The sequence below is a fragment of the Phascolarctos cinereus genome, unplaced genomic scaffold (genome assembly GCF_003287225.1).
Source record: "Phascolarctos cinereus isolate Bilbo 61053 unplaced genomic scaffold, phaCin_HiC Scaffold_9;HRSCAF=440, whole genome shotgun sequence".
In the NCBI taxonomy this organism is placed as follows: Eukaryota; Metazoa; Chordata; class Mammalia; order Diprotodontia; family Phascolarctidae; genus Phascolarctos; species Phascolarctos cinereus.
Genome location: NW_027556402.1, coordinates 255,514,855 through 255,529,887, shown reverse-complemented (window position 1 = coordinate 255,529,887; position 15,033 = coordinate 255,514,855). Strand labels below are relative to the sequence as shown.

The window sequence follows — 15,033 nt, the reverse complement described above, 5'->3', positions numbered from 1 at the left end:
GGTGAGCAGTCTAAAGGATGAGGGGCTAAGGATTGAATAAGGAGGTGGGGGGAGAGAACGGCGCTGCTTGCAGTCGCCCATTGGCCACGCGCCGTGTCCGTCCGGGCCGCGTGGCCCAATGAGCCGGCGCGGGGGGCGGGGGCGCGGGCGCTGGTACTGATGCTGCCGTCAGTCGCTGTTGCAGGGATGCGGCGGCGGGAGCAGCCGCCCTGACTCCCTCCCTGACGGAGCATCCTCGGAGCAGCACCGCGGCGGGACTGGGGAGGGAAGGAGAGAGGAAGCACGCGCCAGCTCCGGGCTCCAGGCTCTCCCTGACCCCCCGCCAGCCAGCCAGCCCGCCCAGGACGGGGTGGCCCCAAGGCCTGAGGCACCCCCAGGTATGGGGGGGGCTGCGGCGGAGAGGGGCGGGGGCCTGAGAGGGGGAGGGGGAGAGGGAGGCGCGAGAGCACGGAGGGCGGGGGGTGGTGGTGGTGATGGTGGTGGGAGAGGCCGGGGTCTGGCTGTAGGGGCGGGGGAGCAGCTGCGGGGGGGGCGTTTGTGAGAGGGGGACTGAGGGGGTCAGGAAGATTGGAGATCTAGGAGAAGGCTGGGAGGGGGGGAACGCCTGGATGGGAGGGGCTGGGTTTGAGGTGGATGGGGGGGGTCTGTATGCTGAAGCGGGTAGATCGGGTGCGTTGAGAGACTGCTTTATTGAGAGTCGATGGATGGGGGACTGATTTAAAGGGTTTTCCCTGGAGCTGGATGGGGTGCCGGATGTTTGAGCCATAGAGGACTCCCCCAATCTGAGCCCCCTCCCAGCTTGTGGCAATGCCTGGAGGAGGAAGGGAGGAGGGGCTGTTGTCTTTTGAAGGGTCTGCAGAGGAGAAGCTGGAAAGGACCGGGATTAGTAGGAAGGAAGGAGAGATTGTAATAGAGGGAAGGGGGAAAAGATTCAGGGGAGAAGGGAGATGGAGAAATCACTGCCTTCAAACCGATGTGGACTGGGAATAACTGGGGAAGGAGAGCTAAGTGGGGGGGCAAAGGAGAAGGACACATGGAATCAGGGAGAGGGGAGGTTACCAGGAAGGAGTTGGGGGTGTCTCCCAGGCAGAGATGAGGGGATGGACTGAGGTTGAGAGCAGGCAAGACTGGGGTGACTGAGAGAAAGGAAGGAAGCTTGTGGTCTGGGCAAGGATGCAGGGGGAGGAGGAGGAGAAAGAGAAGGAGGAGGAGGACTGGGAGCAGAGTGGCTAGGAGGGCTTGACTGGGGAAGTAGGGAGCTCTGGACGAGCTGATGTAGAGGAGAAAGGCTGGGGGCGGCTGGGAGGAGAAGGTTATGGGCAGAGAAGGCTGCAGGAAGAGAGGAGGAAACAGCACCTCACTGTGCTCCCTCTGTGGGAGGAGGGGGAGGAAGGGAGGGAGGAAGAGTCCTTGGGAGCCGTGGAGAGCAGGTCTGGTGCTGAGGAGGGATGAGGCTGAGGGTGCCTGGTGTTCCTCTGGGAGGGAGGTATTAAGAAAGGGGGGGGAAAGGGCCTCTTTCCTGGGGGAGGGAGGCAGCAGATGGGGTGGGGTGGGGAAGGAGCAGAGGCCGAGGCACTGGGAGGGCATTGTGGGCTGGGGCTGCCTAGGCCTGAATCCAGGAGTGCTGGATGGGTCCTTAAGCATCAGTCCTAATGTATCATTAGTTTTGAGGAACTCTGTCTACCCCCAAAATCTTCCCCGGGGGTATGACCCTGGGAAAGGGGGAAATTTAGGGCCTGTGTCTCGGATGCCCGAAGCTTAGCTTTTTCCTGCCCCTGCCCCTCCTCCTCTGTGTACTCCTCCCTGCCCCCTCACCTTTGCTTTCCCCACATTAGTGCCTGGAGGGACTGGATTGGTTTATTTTGGTTGGGAGGGGTCCTGCCATCCTATTTCATTCACCCCCCATCTTTTACAGCTCAGGAGCTCTGTGTGTGTGTGTGTGTGTGTGTGTGTGTGTGTGTGTGTGACAGACAGAGACAAAGAGAGACAGAAATAGGAGAGAGACAGAGAGAGAGAAAAAGACAGAGGAGAGACAGAGAGAGAAACAGAGAGAGAAGGAAGAGAGAGACAGGACAGCAAAGGAGGAAGAGGGCTCAGTGGTGACTTGCCCAGTCCCCAACCTTGTCCTGGCTCTTCTAGGGTGGGGGTTGTTTCCAGGAACCCTGGGGTCTGAGCTTGGAGGGGATGTGGAACTCGGGATATGAAGGGGTGGGGGGTTAAGGCTAGCCCAGCTTCTACATGTGGGAAAGGGAGAAGAGGAGCCAATCAAGGTTGAGAGGTTGCTCACTTTATGGCTGCAGGTATCCCTGAATAAGACCCAGACAGACAGACAGACAGGCCTCAGAGGCGGAGCTGGGATCAGGGTTGAAGGCTGGCTCCTTGTGTCTCCCCAGGCTTGTTCCTGGGGGCTGAAGCTGCTGAGAGATTTACTTCTGTCTGAATACAGCATGTTCTCACTCCCCACCCTCTTTAGCAGTAGCCTGGCTGGGGTGGGGGGGCCAACAAGGAACTCAGGAGATCCTTTCCACCATCTTTCCCTTTGGGCTGTGTGTGGGAATTCCAGAGTTCAGAGCTGGCAGCCCCTTTCTCCCCGAGCTGCTTCAGTCCCCACACCCAATGACACAGACACTGTGACACTGATACAGCCTCACACCCAGACACACACCTACATGATCCCTTTCTTCTCTCCCTCTCACACACACACCTGTGTATACAATCCTCATCTCATCATGAGCACCGCCCACACTCTCCCAGACACACACCTCACTCTGCCTGCCATACACAGGCCTCCCACAGGTGCTTGGCTCCCTCACACACACACACACACACACACACACACACACACACGCACACACACACACACGCACACACACGCACACACACACACACATTCCGCCTACAGGCTTCATAGGGGCCACACACAGGCCTCCCTCAAGCACACCCCCACAGGCTCTGTACCACCCACTCGCACCCCCTCAACATCCCCCCCACAACCAGCTGCAGTTTTTATTTGACACATATACGCTGGCCTCTAGGTCCCCTGTACATTTGTGCCTACGTTCTCCAGCCCCCCATCCCCAACCTCTTCACAGTCCTAGTCTTCTCCTCCCTCCTCATACTGGCTTTTCGGGGGAGGGGAGGTTGGTGACTCAGTATCTAGAGTCGGACCTGCAGTCATTGAGACTTGAGTGCCAATCTGGCCTTAGATACTCCGTGACCCTTGGCGAGTACTTAACCTCTGCCTGCCTCAGTCTCCATGACTATAAAATAGTGATAATTATAGCACTCCCGAGGTCGTTGTAAGGATCAAATGAGATTGTATTTGTACAGTGCTTAGCATGGTTCCTGGTGCATAGTAGGTGCTTAATAAATGCTTGTTCCTTTCTTTTTCCCTTCCCTTGGTCTCTCCCCCCCCCCCCCCCCCCATACCCTGCACACCTATACGAACCACAGGAAACTAAAAGCTGCTGTCCACATCTCAGGCTCCTCTGGCAGGATACTGCTAATTCACAACTGACTTTCTTTTTTTTTTTTTTTCTCTCTTCCTCTCCTCTCCTCCCCTCTCCTCTCCTTTCTTCTCTTCTCTCTCTCTCCTCTTCTCTCTCTCTCTGTCTCTCTCTTTTCCTCTCCTCTCCTCCCCTCTCCTTTCTTCTTCTCTTCTCTCCTCCCCCTTCCCTCTCCCTCTCTCCTCTTTCTTCTGTCCTCTCTCCCCTCTCCTCCCCTCTCCTCCCCTCTCCTCTCCTTTCTTCTTCTCTTCTCTCCTCTTCTCTCTCTTTTCCTCTCCTCTCCTTTTTTCTTCTCTTCTCTCCTCTTCTTTCTCTCTCCTCTTCTCTCTCTCCTTCTCTCTTTTCCTCTCCTCCCCTCCTCTCTCCTCTCCTTTCTTCTTCTCTTCTCTCCTCTTCTCTTTCTCTCCCTCTCTCCTCTCTCTCTTCTTCTTCTCTCTCTCCCTCTCTCATCTTCTCTCTCTCTCTTTTCCTCTCCTCCCCTTCTCTCTCCTCTCCTTTCTTCTTCTCTTCTCTTCTTTTTAATTCTCTCTTCTCTTTTCTTCTCCTCTCTTTTCTCTTTTCTCTCTCTGTCTCCTCATTTTGTAAAACAAGGTCATAAGATCATAGATTTAGAGCTGGAAGATATCCCAGAGATTATCAAGTCCATGCTCTTTATTTTACTAAATGGGGAAACTGAGTCTCAAGGAGGTCAAATGATCCACCCAGGGTCACACAGGTAGGGTCTGAAGGGTGCTTGTAGCATTGCCATTTGATGATGTTGCTTTCTGGGTACCCCATATACATTAATATGAGCCCCTTACACACTCACAGACACACATCCTTGGTGTATACACGTGCTCACACCCCCTGAGTCAGTTGCACACATGCCAGCAACACTTTACTCCAGTCACATGCATGAAGTTACAGGGTACATTCACAAGCAGCCTGTGTTTCTCAACATATCTCAACACAACCTAGCCCCATCATGGACAGACTGAGCTCTCTCTCTCTCTCTTCTCTCTCTCTCTCTCTCTCTCTCTCTCTCTCTCTCTCTCTCTCTCTCTTTCTCTCTCTCTCTCTCCTTCTCTCTTTCTCTGTCTCTCTTTCTCCCCTGTTCTCTTTCTTTTTCTCCTCTCACTCTCTCTCCCTCCCCAGTTCTCTCTCCCCCCCCCCTCACACACACACACACACACACACACACACACACACACACACACTCTCACTCTCTCTGTCTCTGTCTGTCTCTGTCTGTCTGTCTGTCTGTCTCTCTTTCTCTCTCTCTCTCTCTCTCTCTCTCTCTCATACTTGCCCAATCATATGATCACAGACCTAGAATTCAAAGGGACCTTGGCAATAATCTAGTCTTCTCCTCCCCACTTCCATTTTACAGATGAGGAAACTGAGACCCACAGAATCCAAAGACCTTTCTTACACAAGGTCATACTGGTAGCAGGCAGCATGGAATTGTGGACAGAGTACTGGCCCTGAAATGACAAACACTTGCTTCGGACACTTATTAGCCGAATGATCCTGGGCAAGCCTCCCTGAACCTCAGTTTCCTCATCTGTAAAATGGGGTTAATCACCTGCTTCACAGAAGAATGAGGTGATCTAGGTGAAGGGCTTTGCAAACTTTAAAGTGAGGGAGTGACCAGGGATTATTATGACTGCCAATGGACCCTTCCTCCACAATGCTGATGGCTCTTTTCTCCACCCCCACCTTGACTCCCATCAAACTTCTCCCCACTCCTTCTCCATGCCCCCTAGTTCCAATCTCCCACTCACGCAGTCCCAGGGGCACGCTCCACCTCCCCCATGCCCTCTAATTGGTCCCTCGAACTCCCCACTCTCTTCCCTCTAATCTCCCATGGACAATTCCTCTGACACTCTGTGCCCATGTGCAGCTAGTCACTCTTTGGGGGTGCTTGGCACCCACACCTCCCCACATTCTCCTGCCTCTCTAGGCCCGCCCATGAAGCAGCCCTTCCAAATGCTGCTCCCACGCCCCTCTGGGGTGTGTCTGAGTGTGACCATGTGTGTGAAAAGACTTCCTCCCCACTCCCACCACCACCACCACCATCCTTCTACATAGGCAACCTACCACCATCGATTATTCATTCAACACACCTCCATAAAGTGCCTTATTAGGTACAGAGCACTGTGCTGTGCACTGCAGGCCATACACAATGGCTAAGCCTGGCTTCTGGCCTCCGGGAGCTTGTAGTCTAGTAGGGGCACAGGCAGAAGGCGATATGCCAGAGCTAGGAGGGATGCTAGAATGTCGAAGATCAGAGTCCCAAGTCCGCAGCTAGCAGGGACCCCAAAGGCCGTCTTGACTAGCTCCCTCATTGTACAGAGGAGATCACACAGGTAATCATCAGAGCTGGGAGGGACCTTAGAACATATGAAAGGAAAGGAGTAAGTATTTATGGAGTATCTGCTATGTACCAGGCACTGTGCTAAGCACTTCTGCAGATACAATGTCACTGGATCTTTACAACAGCCCAGGGAGGGGGAGGTGCTGTTTTTTATCTACATTTTACATTTGGGGAAACTGAGGCAAGCAGAGTTGAAGTGACTTGCCCAGAGTCACACAGCTAATAAATGTAGGGAGCTGGATTTGAACTCAGGTCTTCTTGACTCTAGGCTGCCTCTAGAACATGAAATGCCAGAAAGAGAAAAGACCCTAGCCTGTCTGGCCCAACCTCTTTGTTCTACAGAGGAAGCATGGTACAAGGATGGGACTTGCCTACGGTCAGAGAGGTGGCCAATAGTGAAGTAGAGACTCCAACTAGAACCCTTTGACTCCAGCCCTGGTGGGGTCTGGTCCCGGTTATCTCATCACTATGTTTGTTTGTGGACTTGAGATTGGAAGGCTCCCTCCCCCCTCTCTGCTAGTGCTCTGTGCTGGGCCCGCGTATTCCCAGGGCTTTCTCTCTTTGGGGGAGCAGGGTTGATGGAGACAGATGAGGGGAGCCAGGGATGCTGCTCATTAGGCTGCACTGGCCTGAGGTTTCTTGAAGGCATGACAGGAAACCCAGGTTTCTCCTGGGGTCCCAACTAGAGTTAATGGGAGGACTCTTTGCTCCCATCTGGTCTGGAAGGGCCTTGGGGGAGGCCTGGCATTGCCAGGTAGTGAGGCTGTCAGGGGAAGGAAGGCGGTTACAGATGGGCTATTGGCTGTCAGGAGCATCCTTGGGAACTGGTCCCTGGCTGGGACAGCAGCAGCAGCTTTGAGACAGGCCAGAGAGCATTGTTCTGCCAACTGTGGGCTCTGACCACGTGAACTGGGGCGCTGTAGAGATGTGACCCTACTGGTGGGGCCCAGGGTCTGAGGGGCCAGTGCATGTCAGAGGCCTGGGGCTCTCTTCCCGACTCTGTCTGCATGACCTCGGGCTAGTCAGTTTTCTGGACCATGATGAAGCTGGATTGTGTGGCCTCTCATTAGGGTCTCTCCCAGTCGGGACACTTTGGTTGTGGGATGTCCCTGGATTTGCAGAGAAGACTGCCGGGAGAGGTGAGGAAGAAAGAGAGATGAAGCCCAGGTACTCAGTGCCACTGCACCTAGGATGGCCAGGGGCCAGAGGCAGAGCCTAGGCCTAGCGTCAGCTTTGGCTTGGCAGCCTCTGCTTCAGGCCCTGGTGGGCCTCTGTAAATGGGGGGACGACTGGGCTTGCAGCAATTCCAGATGGGGTCATAGACTCCTCCTGCCCTTCAGGGTAGCACCCGAGCAGAGCTTACCTAGAGAGGAGACTGAGTCAGGAGGAGGGTTTGGGGAGTTCCAACCTGCTGGAGTGTGGAGGCAGGAGGGTCTGCAGGGAGGGGAGGCAAGTAAGGTGTGAAAAGGAGGGTGTCCTGGCAGTCGTTGGCCTCAGAAGGGGACGCATCACTGGCCTGGCCCTGCCTTTGGCCTCCTCAGAACCTCTTGTAGTCACTGGTGGGCACCAGAGTCATTATGGGCTTCTGGCTCCCTTGGTCCATACTGTGACCTTAGGACTGGGCTTGGGGACAGAGGTCCTGTGTTCAAATCCCATTCTGCCACTACTACAACCTTAGGCAAGTCACGACCTCTCTGGGCCTCCATTTCCTCTAGGGTCTCTAAGGTTCCTTCCAGAATCCACCCACCAGAGGGGACTGGACCCTCTTGCTGGGGAAGAAGGGGAAGCCTTCTACAAGGCCTACTGCTAAGTCGGGTGGCATGCAGAGGAGGCTGCCCCAGGCTGGCAGAGTGCCCCCACTGCATTTCCCTTGGAAGGCACCACAGGGCCTGAGCCCAAGCCCAGATCGCAACGGGTGCTGGGCCAGTGGCGAGGCAGGAACCCCGAGTGGAATGCTCCAGCCATCTGGCACTAGCAGCTCATGCCCCAGGTTGGCAGAGAATGAGCAGTGGGGACCGCTTCTGTTTGAGCAGCAGGTTACTGGACCCTGCAGGAGAGTCAGGTGGAAGCAGAGAGGGGCAGCCGCCCACAAAGAGTCAGCCCCCGGGGGCACTGGATACGCCGAGGGTGGGGCTGAGCGCTGAGCGTGGGCCAGCTCCCAGGGAGTCTTCCCATGAGTTCATTGGGTGGATCTTGCAGCTCAGCTGGGAGCTGGGACCTCTCCTCTAGAGGAAGGGCTGTCTCTGAGAGGGTAAAGAACAGCTCACTGCCCACCCCTCTTCGGGACACTGCCCGTGGTGGAGAGGTTTTTCCTTTTCCCTTTGAACATCCTTCTCAGTCTCCTTTGCTGGGTTCGGCCCTCTGTCATGGGTGTAGCCCAGGGCTTGGACTAGCGCCCTCTTTTTCCTCCACACTTTCTCTTGGTGATTTCATCTGCTCTCAGGAGATCGATTATCTCCAGAAGAGTCGCAGATTTCTATAGTCAGCCTTCACCTCTCTACTGAGCTGCAGCCCTGCGCCTTCAGCAGCCGGCTGGACGTTCCCCCTGGATGTCCTGTAGGCATCTCATGCTTAACAAATCTAAGACAGAGTTCTTTTCCTTTTCCCTCAAGCTCACTCATCTTTCTAACTTGCCTGGTTCTCTTGAAGGCATAAGCTTCTAATCACCCAGGTTCACAGCCTTCATATTATTCTTGGGGTCATCTTCTCTTTTCCCCTCTGCCCTCCATCCAATCAGTTGTTAAACCTTTCTTTAAAAAAGAGATTTTTATTGATATCTTTTGTTTTCACCTTGCCCAGATTCACCAGCCCCACCCTCCCTCCCCTTCTCCATTCTAGAGAGCTATCCCTTGTAAACAAGACATTTTTTTTAGAAAAGAAAAAATGGAAGAAGAGAAAACAGGTTCAGCAAAAGCTGATTGACATAGCCAAAAATCTAATGTTGCGTGCAATGCTCCACACCCTCGGACCCCTACTTCTGAAAAGCGGGGGGGGGAGCCATCTTCTTTTGTCTCTTCTTTGGGGTCAGGGTGTTTTTGGAACTTTGCCACGGCATTTCCTGTTCCTTCCATTTACATTGTAGCAATTGTGTCTCTTGTTTTCTCTCCCTCTGCATCAGTCCCTGTGTTTCCATGTATCTCTAGAGTCACCATATTTCTCTTCTCTAACAGCCCAATCACCTTCTCTGATCACCTCGGGCCTGGACCATTCCAATGGCCACCTAATGGGTCTTGTAGCTTCCTGCATCTTTTCTCTCTGACCTGGCCTCCAAAACCAGCTGCCCAGAGTAATTTTCTTAAAGCATAAATTTAACCCCGTGGTTCTCTTGCTTTTTAGTGGCTGCCTATTGGCTCGAGAAAGAAGGACCAGCTCCTCTATTTGGCATTGAAAGCTCTGGCTCCCACTTGTCTTTGTAGGAGGATTTCCCATTACTCTGCATTCCTCATTCTGTGTCCCACTCAAACTGGTCTCCTCAGCTTCAGCTCTTGGAATTCCTCACCTCCCTCCCAATTCAATGCTCAGCTGAAGGGCCACCTCCTTAAAAGGTCTCTGTCTCCCATGTCTCCCCAAGTTATTAGTTTTTTCCCCCAGGAAATTCTCCTAAGTACTTCATATATTGTCCATCCTTCTCTGTGCACACATTGTATTCTTCCAGTGGAATGTAAGCTCCTTGAGGGCAGGTTTGTCCAATTCTTGTCTTGGTATCTCAGGGCCCTTCACAATGCCTGGCACAAGGCAGACACAACTAGAATTGAGCCTAAATGTGTCTCAATGCCCCTTCCACTAGTTGCTTCCAGTTCTGCCCTTTGGGGCCAAGCAGAATAAAACTAGTCCTCACCTCTCACCTTTGGCCCTGGAAGGAGTCGATGTTACTTATATCAAGCCCCATACAAATGGCAGCATTCTCTTGTTCAGGCTAAACATCCGAGGTCCTTCAGTGGAGCATCAGAAGACATAGTTCCCAGCCATCGACATCTTGCTTGCCCCTCTGGACACTCTGCCTTGTGAATGCCCTTCTCAAAATGCGGAACCCGGAATGGAACACATCTCTCTAAAGCATGTTCTAACCAGCATCAGGACTAGGTGAAATCACTGGTTTGGGGGGATGGGGACAGTTCAGGCAGAACAGTGAGAGCCAGAGTCTTATGAATGAGACTTCCCAGTCTGGGAGGTAGGCACACTTGGGTTGGATGGGTGAGAGGGAAGAAGGGAGAGAGGAACTGGGGGCAGGGTGAATCCTGAAGGAGAGCCTGACTAGGTGGGACCCCTAGGCCCAGAGAGGGGAGCAGGTGCTGGGAAGACAGAAGCACTGGGGGCTGCTTCTGACTCTTCAGCATATTCTCCAGGGGGCGGGGTCGAGGGAACCCAGGTGTTCAGGTATAGTTGTGCCACTGGCTTCCTTTCCTCCTGGGGAACTATCTCTGCATGGCTCCTAGGCTTCCAGGTTAGGGACCCCAGGAATGAAAAGAGTTTAGAGGCTTCACCTTCTTTCCCAGTGTGTGGAGAATGAGCCCTGATGGGCTGGATGGTGAACTAGTCCTAGACACTGTCTTGTCCTCTCATCCAGGCTCTGTCTCCTTTCTGGTGCTGCCCTTCCCGATCATACATGGCAAACAGCTTGCCTTTCACTGTGCAGGCACGCCTGACCTATGTGTGTGTGCATGCACAGACCTGCTGAGTCACACCTTCTTCACTCCAGCTGGGCTCCTTCCTCTTCTGTAGGCACACAGGTGCCTCCATCAGCCTGATGCCCATAACCACATGCCTAGCATTGGAGGCAGGAGTCTGGAGTGCAGGATGATGGGTCAGTTCCAGCACTGCCTCAGAGCTCCTCCAAACCTCTCCCCCACAAGGGAATCCGGGGCCTCAGCCCTCTCCCACTGGAGATGGGAGCATCACTCAGCCTGGTGTTCATCCCTCTTAAATGGAATAGAGATTGTCAGCACTCCAAGGGACCTTGGACTTTTGAGCAGAGAATGTCAGAGCTGGAAGGCACTTCAGAGCATAGCATGTCAGAAGTAGGAGGGCTTGTAGAACCCAGAACGTCAGAGCTGAGAGGAACCTTGGAATTCAGAACATTAGAATTGGAAAGAGAACTTAGAGCCCAGAATGTCAGACTTGGGGACGGCTCAGAAAACAGAATGGCAGAACTTGGAGGGTCCTTAAAAGACAGAATTAGGCTTAGAGTTTGAGCTGGGAGGGCCCTTAGAATATGGAACATCAGAGCTGTGAGAACTATAGAATGTAGAATGTCAGAGCCAGAAAGAACCAGAAGCAGCTTTCAGCCTGACCCCTCATTTTTTAGATGGAAGATATAGCCCAGACCAAGGGAATGACTTACCCAAAGTATCTTGACCTCCAAGCCTTCTCTCACATCTGTTGCACTAAAGGATCCCTGAATAGTTTGTCATTTCCAGAACAGGTGTGGTGGTTCCCCAGGTGCTCCAGACCTTTGGTCCTTTCCCTTATATCCTGTCCTGGTACCAGAATCCTACTGTCCAGCCTCTGAGTCTCACCCATAGGCCTTTCCTCTCCTCACTTCCTTATTCTTGGCCCTGGTCATTGTGGTCTTTCTGTTCTAAAGCAAGCCCCCTCCCCCTGCCCCCAGCAAGGGGGCTGTCAGCACAAGTGCTGGAATATGCCGTGTGTGTGTGTGTGTTGTGTGTGTGTGTGTGTGTGTGTGTTGTGTGTGTGTGTGAGTGTGATAGAAGGATGGCTTCGAGGGCTTGCTGCTGACGCTCAGGTTGAGTGGGCCCTCTTGTCCTGTCCAGCCCCCCGCCCCCCAACCCTTCACTAAGCTGGGGCATGTGGACAGCAACACGAAATCCCATTCCCTCAGCCAGCAGAAATCAATAGCTAATTAATTCCCTCCCCAAAATAGAGTCCAGAGAGGAGGATGTCAGGTGTGGTGGGGGTGGAGGGAAGCAGACAGACAGAGACAGAGGGAGAGTGACAGAGACTCAGAGAGGCAGCTGGTGATGTCGTGCAGGAGGACCTGGGTTCAAATCCGGCTTAAGATACTTACTAGCTGTATGAGCCTGGGCAATTACTAAACCTTTGTCTGCCTCAGTTTCCTCAACTGTAAATTGGGAGTAATAATACCACCTACCCTGGAGGGTCATTGTGAGGATCAGATGAGGTAATTTGTGAAGGGGTTAGCACTGTGCCTGGCACATAGTGCTGCACAAGTGCTTATTCCCTCTCTCTTCTCCCCAGAGAAATAGAAGGCAAGACAGAGGAAGGACAGGAGAACAGAGGAAGGACAGGAGAACAGGGGAAGGACAGGAGAACAGGGGAGCGCAATCATTCTCTGAGGTCTTCCTGACAAACACCTGCTATATTCCCAGCCCCCTGCCAGGAAGGGGAAGGGTACTTCTCTTCTTTCCTAGATTCCACCTTACATTCTCTTCCCCCTCCCCAGGGACACCCTTCCCCCTTCCCTGGAGTGGGGGAGAGGCTGTGGGGGGGGAGGGAAGGGCATCAATCAGCTTGGGAGCAGGTGCTGCATTTAATTTGATTGGCTAATTAGCCTGAGCATGTTAATTACCCCCATTACCCAATGAGGAGGCGAAAAACGAAGTGGCTATATATAACCCCTTGCCAGCCGTCTGGGGGAGTGGGGGCTTGGAGACTTAGGTCCTGGGTGGTCCCTTGGGGATGTAGGAGGAGGAAGATGATGAAGAGAAGAGAAGATGAGAGATGAAGGGGAGGAGGGAGGGAAAAGAGGATGAAGATGAAGAAGGGTAGAAGGGGGAACAAGAGAGGGAGAAAGAGGAGTGGAGGAGGATGAAGGAGAGAGGAAGAAGAGAGAGAGGGAGGAGAAGAAAGGGAGAAAGTCGAGGAAGAAGGAGAGGAAGGCCAGCTAGAGAAGGCCTGGGGACATGCCTAGAGTCAGGAGACCTGGGTTGTGTGGTGGGGTTGGGTCCCAGGGAATCCCAGCTGTGAGGGTGAAAGGGTCAAGGGGGAGCCTGGCTGGGGTATGAACAGTAGAGGAGGCCCTGGGCCCAAGGCATTATGTTTCTGTCTACCCAAAGAGCAAGTGTAGAAGACCACCTGCTTTCTCTACTTCACCTTCCCCATGCTCTCCATTTCTCCTCTTGCCCTCTCCTCCCTCCTTCACTTCATTCCTTTCCTCTCTCCTACATCTCTAGGGGTATTGGGGTGGGGGGAATAGCAGAAAGTAGCACTGCATGTGGAGGCAGGAGACCTGGGTTTGAATCTCCTTCCCACCCTTGCCCCACCCCTATTTTAACCATCATGTCCCCCCCCCAGTCTCAGTTTCCCCCTCTGTAAAATGAAGGGAGTGGACTAATTGTGGTCCCTTCCAGCTCTAAATTCCCTCTCCCTGTCCCCATCTTTCCATTTCTAACACTTCTCCCATTTCTACTTTCTGCCTCTCTCTTTTTTCTCCCTCTCTCCATATTCCTTTACCCATGTCATCAACTTCCTTGTCCATCCCTTTCTGGATCCCTCATGCCATTGCTCTCTCCCTACACTGACCATTGATCAGCCCATTCTCCTTGTCTCTCTCTCTCTCTCTCTCTCTCTCTCTCTCTCTCTCTCTCTCTCTCTCTCTCTCTCTCTCTCCTCTCTTACTTACCACTCTCCCTTCCCCATTGGCTCCTTTCCTTCACCATCTCTTCTCACATCAGCTCTCACCTACAGCTACTTTCTTTTATATTTTCTCTCCCTTTGTCTCCCTTTGTGTTCCTCTTTTCTCTGTCCATCTCCCCTTTGCTCTTTCCTTCTCCCTCCTTCCAGACTGCTTTCTCTAGATTCCTCGACTCTCCTCCCTTTCCCCTCCTCTCTCCCCAATCTCTGTCTCCTCCCTGAGTTTCTCCTCTTCCTTCCTTCCTCCCTCCCTCCTCAAAATAAAATCGATGCAATATTCAGGAGGGTTGTTGGATATAAATAATTACGACTCAGGAGTTTAACGAGATGCAAATTCCCCTCCCTGGCGGTGCTCGGGGTATAAATTGCTCTCTGACAGCCCGTTACAAGGGTAATCATTTCAGAAAGGCAATTTTATGCAAATGAACCTACTCGACTAATGGTTGGTGGCTCCCCCAGTGCTGGGGGGACTGGGAGAGTGGGATGGGGGAAGCTGATGCTATAGGGGTCAGCCCAGACCCTAGAGGGAGAGGGTGGTGAAGGGAAGCCGAAGACTCCCTCCACATTGGGTGCCTGGAGTGGGTGGGACCTTGTGGCTAGGAAATGGGAGTGGGAGGGTGGATCGTTTATCCAGGGGAGCTGAGTGTGTCTGGGGAGAGGAAAAGGGATGGTGGGAGGGCTGGCACTCTGGAGTTAGAATGCTCCTAGCTCTTGGGAGGCTGGGGGATGGGGGGGGAGACTGGAGGCTGGGGAGCTGGATACCTGGGTCCTCATTTGCTTCCCTTCCCCCATTTCCTGGCCCCTGGTTACCCGTCGAGACTATTGACGAATCGGCATTTAATTAATCCCAATGAATTATTTAGCGGCTTCATTATCCAGCATCAGGGGCTGATGAGAGCTGATGGTTAGGGGGTGGGGGTGGCTGGGAGGCTGTGATGTCAGAAACAGTAGAGGAGGGGCGTGGGGTTCAGCCCCATGGACTTCTAGTTGAGAGTTCCTCTGCTTGTCCTGTTCCCCCGTCAGTTGTCCCCCAGGTTATTTAAGAGTTATCTTTCTTCACCTTGGCTCTACTCCCTGGGTGCTATGGGATGTAGACTGGAGGGTCCAGACCTGGAGAGCTGAGTTGGGTCCTCGATGACCTCTAAGGTGTCCCCGAATGTGGGACTTATGTGCCCCTCTGTCCTTGGGTTGGGCCTCTGTCTGCCTTGGTCCTACTCTCACGTCTCGCATCCCCCCCAGCTCCCTGTGTCTGCCCTCTATTCCCTGTCTGTGTCCTGCCCCCAGACTGTCTTGGGTGTTTCTTCTCTGTCTTCCTAAGGCTGTCCAGTTGGCTCCCATCTGCCTGTCTAGTTCTGATTGTTCATGTCCCCACATCTGTTTTCTCCCCTCGGGCTGTCCTTTCCCTGTGTCTCTCTCCCCTTATCCCATCCTGGGACCATCTGGGTATCTCTTGTTCCTCTCCCTTTCGGCATTTCTCCAGGCTGTTTTCATGGGTCCTCTGCTTTTGCCACTCTCCTTGTCTCATCTCTGGCCCCCCCGGACTGTCTGAGTGTCCTTCCT

The 15,033-nt window shown here is 53.4% G+C and overlaps 1 protein-coding gene across 1 annotated transcript in view; it reads left to right on the top strand.

Annotated features, from left to right (window-relative positions):
* Positions 1-177: 177 nt before the first annotated feature.
* NRXN2 (neurexin 2) overlaps positions 178-15,033 on the top strand; it is a 177,900-nt gene continuing 163,044 nt past the window's right edge. The window contains 1 exon segment of the mRNA XM_020968358.2: positions 178-377. The gene's annotated coding sequence lies outside the window, so the exon portion shown is untranslated.